This window comes from Glycine soja, chromosome 4 (assembly GCF_004193775.1).
Source record: "Glycine soja cultivar W05 chromosome 4, ASM419377v2, whole genome shotgun sequence".
Lineage (NCBI taxonomy): Eukaryota > Viridiplantae > Streptophyta > Magnoliopsida > Fabales > Fabaceae > Glycine > Glycine soja.
Window position 1 is genome coordinate 17409593 of NC_041005.1, and position 5829 is coordinate 17415421.

The 5829-nt window shown below is 36.1% G+C and overlaps 1 pseudogene; it reads right to left on the reverse strand.

Annotated features, from left to right (window-relative positions):
* Positions 1–491: 491 nt before the first annotated feature.
* Positions 492–5056, reverse strand: LOC114410629 (annotated as a pseudogene).
* Between the last annotated feature and the right edge of the window lie 773 nt (positions 5057–5829).

Genomic DNA, 5829 nt, shown 5'->3' on the forward strand with positions numbered 1-5829 from the left:
ATTTGAGAATAAATAATTTGAACTGTTTTTTTATTATAAAAAGAATGGAGGGAGTATATATTATGAAAGATAGATACATAGATAGATAATAAATAGATATTGTTTCATTGTAATGACCAAAAAATTAAGTCACATTTAAGCTAACACGTCAACTAATAAAAATATATTTTCAATATACTTTTGAACTAATTTACTTATTTATCCGTGCATCGTGCATGTCCATATCTAATTTTAAAACAAGACTACAATGATGGAATGCCTTATTTTGTGAAAAAAAATCAAACAAATACTTATCTTTCTTGCATCCGAAACAAAGAAAAGAATACAAGGCCCTAAACTAGAGTTGAATAAAACATACAATTATCACATGTTAAAAGTGTCAATAAGTCAAACAACCTTCCTCATAACCCACAACCAAACAATTTCTAGTTTGCATTAGAACTTTTATCATCCATGCATCATAGCATTTTGGTTGGAAAAAAAAATTGTAGCTAATTGCAATCCAATCCACATTCCTCAAGAATGGGCCCATTTGACTTGGGTAAAAATGGATCAATTTTCACCCACAAGACAGAAATGAAAGAGGAAAGGGTGTTGCTAGGTGCACCCAACACTTAAGGGGAAAAAACTAAAATACCCTTGATTTGTAAGCCTTTTAAGTTGATCTGTAAAAGGTTTACGAATCAACTTGATCTATACAATTTACGAACCACCCTCACGCACACCCATCACAAATGCAAAGAAAGCGCAGGAACAATTTTGACATTTTTAAAAAATGCTGGGTGCACCTAGCAACACCCAAGAGGCAAGAAGGATTGCCCAGACTAGAACAATGGTAGGAGTCCTGTTATGCCTACCTATCATACCTTTGAGGAAAGATACAAATGAAGAATTACCCACAAAGAAAACAAGAGTTTACCAAGTAGAGGCCACCAAGACTCAAAGCCATTGTTTATTGCATATGAGACTTCAACAACTCCAACAATTATGTTTAGTGTCAACAATATTGTTGGTATGATTAGTAAAGTGGTCCACTTCAAAGCAAACATGTCAGAATTCTCCTTGTCATATGCTTTTGATGTCACAATGAAGTATGTATTTACACCTCCTAAGACCTTAAACATCCGTGAAAACACTGCAAGAAAATGTGTCGAAACCCCTCCAATCACCCAAAATTGCTCATTTCTCCATTCATTAACTGTAACACCACTCCATCTCATCTCTAACACAATTGTATTAAAAATGCAAAAGAAAAGAGACATAAACCACATGCCAACTGCATTACTGTGCTGCAATGCCAACAAGAATATTGATAATAAGCATACATATTGATATTATTTGCAATATTCTAGCAAAAAATTAGAAACCAAGCCACCTTTCCCTATTTCCTATCCCTCTCTTTTTCCCCTCAATTATAGTGTCAGATGAGCTAAAAAACTAACAACCAGTGGAGTGATACTTTTTTAATTGTGTCACTTTTTAATTGAAGGGATAGGAAATGGTGATAGGTGATTTTAATGTATTTCTCCAAGTCACTCACTCATAACTTTAACACCAAGTAATTAGAGGACATGAGTGACAAAAATCATAGGCTAAAGCCAATTAGTTTGAAAGAGATGCATAATAAGAAGGTAACGTTTTGATTGATTAAAATATTATCAAATTAATTACACATGCTCTTATTTATACTGTTTATTGGGCCAATTATCTGTAACTAATTTCCTAACCAACCAACTAATCATATACTTTATTAACTAAGACTAAGGTTGCAGTCATACTATTAAATTAGAATACTGAAAAGCTCTTTTGGATAAAAAAAAAAGATAAACTTCATACCCTAGGAATGATAAATTTCCCATTGAGGAAGCAAACAACAGGGAGGGTGCAATATACCACCAAAGGTATTGATGTCCATGGATATACTATGGAATTTATGTAAGAAATATGTTGCAACCACTTTAGTCCTCCATATCCATACCAATAAGGGAAATGTTTGCTCATGAATATTTCAATGGATCCAAGGGCCCATTGAAAGGCTTGTTGCAAACCAATAGAAAGGTTTCTTGGGGTAGATACTTTAAATCCAGGTCTCCTAGGAGTACAATATATAGATCTCCATCCATGACAATGCATTTTAAAACCTGTCAATATATCTTCTGTAACTGAACCATAGATCCACCCAACCTGAGCAATTAAAACAATTCTTTTAGAGTTGAATCCATGCTTACAAGTTACAACTTGAACAAGAAGACTTGAAGAAGAACATAGTAATGGAAAGGTTTCCTTGCCTCTTTTCCCCATTTTGTTTCTCTTCATAGCCATAACTAATGACATGTATTGCTTATGTAAGTTGAAAAGCAAGGTTTCCATGCTTGAGTGTCTCACCATCCACTAGTTGAGTAGATGCAATGAAAATAGGAGATTGTCCAAATTTCTTGGCAAACTTTGGATTTGAAATGTGAGCTGATGTTTCATCTTCTATGCTTGCATTCAATGTTTTACTAATTTACATTGGACAATGATATTTTTTTTATAAAATCATTTGGTTCCTACTTCATAAGTTTCTTCACTGAACCTTATATTTTTTTTCCAAAGAACAATTGAAAAGTAAAGTGTTTCTAATCTGATTAGCATCTTGGCATAACTGTTATATATGACAATGCAAAAGAGAATTAATTGTAACTTGCAGGCAAATATAATATAGTACCATGTTCAATATATTTCAAAGCACCTTCAACTATAGATGATTCAGAATGTACTTTTCTATGACTAGTCTCCATTATCTCGAACTTGGGTGTCTTCAACTTCTTCCTCTTCCTCTTTCCCATACAACAACATCCACAACAGCACCACTCTGGCCAACAATTGCATGTCTTGGTTGGAGGCTTCTTTTTTTTTTTCTTGGAGAATCAAAACCATAGAGTGCTTGCCTTCTAAAAACACATCATGTCCTAATATATGTAGGTCCTTGTATACCATCCAAGCCTTTCATGTTAATCTAAAAGAAAAGAGAGTTAGCTTATTACAATTCCATTTAGAAGGGAAATTCAAAGAAATAAGTTTGTTTTTCTTAGAGTATTCATACACCAACGAATCCATTTGTTTGATTGACATATTGCTTATCACTATCAATACTATCAAATCTGTGAGAACTGAGCATAGGAGACCCTTTTTCTTAATAATGGGTCCATCATGAAACACATTGCCTCTCTTACAACTTTGCTATTATTGATGCAATGATTATAGTCCAAGTTCAACATAGAAGGCACGTTCAAAAGCACAGCCGACACTCTAACCTGTTAGATGGAATCATCAACAAAGAAATACATTAGAAAGTTTGCACTAAATTAGATCATTACATAAAATTGTGGAGCTTTCTCAAGCTTCTTGTCACCTTCATTTTTTGTGTGTTGCTTACCAATGCATTCAATGATCCATAAAAAGAAAGAAAATCATGCGAGAAAAATGATGTGTAAAAAAAGTAGAGAACACGTTGGTCTTCCTAATAGGTGCCTGATGCTAAAAAGATATTCTCTATCTAACAATGCTCATGTGTTCTTATGGTGTCTCCTGAGATACTAAACCCCGATTCCTCATGATAGTTTAGCCTAATCTTGATCAAGCATCGTCCGCAGATTCCTCTTGTAAGACTAAACTCAACCAGGACCACATTAAGACAAACATATTCAACTAAATTATCGCACCCCGATTCCTCATGAAAGCACGACAACTCAGCCCTGCACTATCAAGGACTTTAGAGTCAGACCAGTTTCCACTGTTGAATGATCCTAACAAAGCATGCATCTACGTGATCAAGGTAAAGGCATACTGGAATGAAAATCAGATAGCACAGAGAACACACAAAACATCATTAAATAGATAGAAATATATTTACATCAGGTACCTACAGGGAAGATCCAACAGAGGATTTAGCTTTCCATACCAGGAAGCCTTCTTAACAACAAAGAGAAGAACAAGATGAAAGATTGTAAAAATATAAGTGGTGAGAATGTCTCCTTCAGCTCTAGGATCTCACAATCTCTCACAAACTCATCTCAAGCTCTCAAACCGGCTCCTGCTTCAAGCTCTGGTCTCTGCAGATCTTCACACAACAAAATATCTCAAAACTCTTTGGAACTTGGACCTTTCTCTCTCTAAAAACCCTAGACATGCAAAGCTCTGAATCCTAGTCCAAACTCTCTTTCTTAAATCTAATTTCAGGCTTAAATAGGTGGGCTTTTTCGTGCTTATGCGCTTAGCGCACTTATGGACTGCTTAACGCACGTTAGTGATTGTTGGCTTAGCGCGCCTTTCTCGCTTAGCGGATGAACTGAAGCGGTGCGCTTAGTGAGATGAAGTGGTGCGCTTAGCGAACCTGTACAACTCATCTTCTTCCATAATCTTCCTCGCGCTTAGCCCAAGAGTGTTGCGCTTAGCAGACGCTCGCTAAGCCAGCAGATTGGCTTAGCGAGAAGGTGAAAAACAACACTTTCCAAAGCTTGCCTAATTAACCTGAAATTGAGAGAAAATGATTATTAAACACATAAAATGAGAATACTTAGTATTTATTACCTATACTCAACAGAAAATACTTATAACACTACAAAATAACCATAAATTAGGAGAGTTTGATACAATTTATACAAGTTTTATACATAAAAGTTAGTCATTTTCACCGACTAATAGAGACCAACCACACATAAAGAGCAGGTGTGCAATAGACAATTCTTACATTTCTCTTCTTGCATCTCAAGTTGAACGTATCATATGCATCGACCAAAACAACGATGGTCAGGCTTTCCTTGCGGTGATGATAAGCAAGAAAGGCATTGATGGCATCTAAGTCCACTAGCCCGTTTACATTTGGAAATAGTATAGTCCCAAACACCAACAAAGCTAATATGTCAATGAACGAGGTCCACTTTCCTTGATCTACCAAAGCTTCCGCCTTCTCCTCCAAGCGCTTCCTTGGTATCCCTACCACCCCATTCTTATATTGCTTCACTCGGTCTAACTCTTGTGCTGAGATCTTGACCACTTTTGATGTTCTTGCCATGGAAGGATAGAATCCAGAAAAAAGATATGGCTTCCTTCCTCCTAGCGGGCATCCTAAGATCCCTTCGAACATTTCTATGGTTGGTACCAACTGAAATTCCCCAAACATGAAGCATCTGAGTGACTGGTCATAGTATTAAGCGAGAGATGTTATGGCTTCAACGAACACTTCTATCATGGCCAAATCACAAATTTTTCCATATGCCTTACTAAAGGCTTAACGTCAAACTTGATCCATCCTCTACCGTAGCTCTCGCAAGCTAGCTAGTTCTAGGTTCTTGACTTTGACATGATATAACCTTTTTTTAAAAGAGGGCGCTTGGTTCGACCCCATGTTTGCTAGAATGAAAATTTTGATGACCAATACTTCAACACCCTATCATAGAGGAGGTACGATGAGTGCATCAGGGCATGTTTATGCTATGCATGACAAATGCGTTTATCTATGGACACAAGAGCTCAGAAGACCCTCTCTTCTTACCCACATTGCATTGGGCATCATGGTTCGTTCGCAGTCATTACCATGGTGCCCAATGCATGCAATTAAGAAGGCGATGCATGTGACATGCTAGAATTTCTACCCGGAATTTTGTAAGTGTTACATTTAAATAATTATATATATATTATTCAGTGTATATATATATATTCTTGGTAGAAGTATGTACATTGGGGGAAAGATATGCGGGTTAGACTAATTAACAAAGAGTAACCCATAACCGAACGGTTATAGATTAATTCGTAATTAATTAGTCTAAAAATTATCGTTTTGCGTGC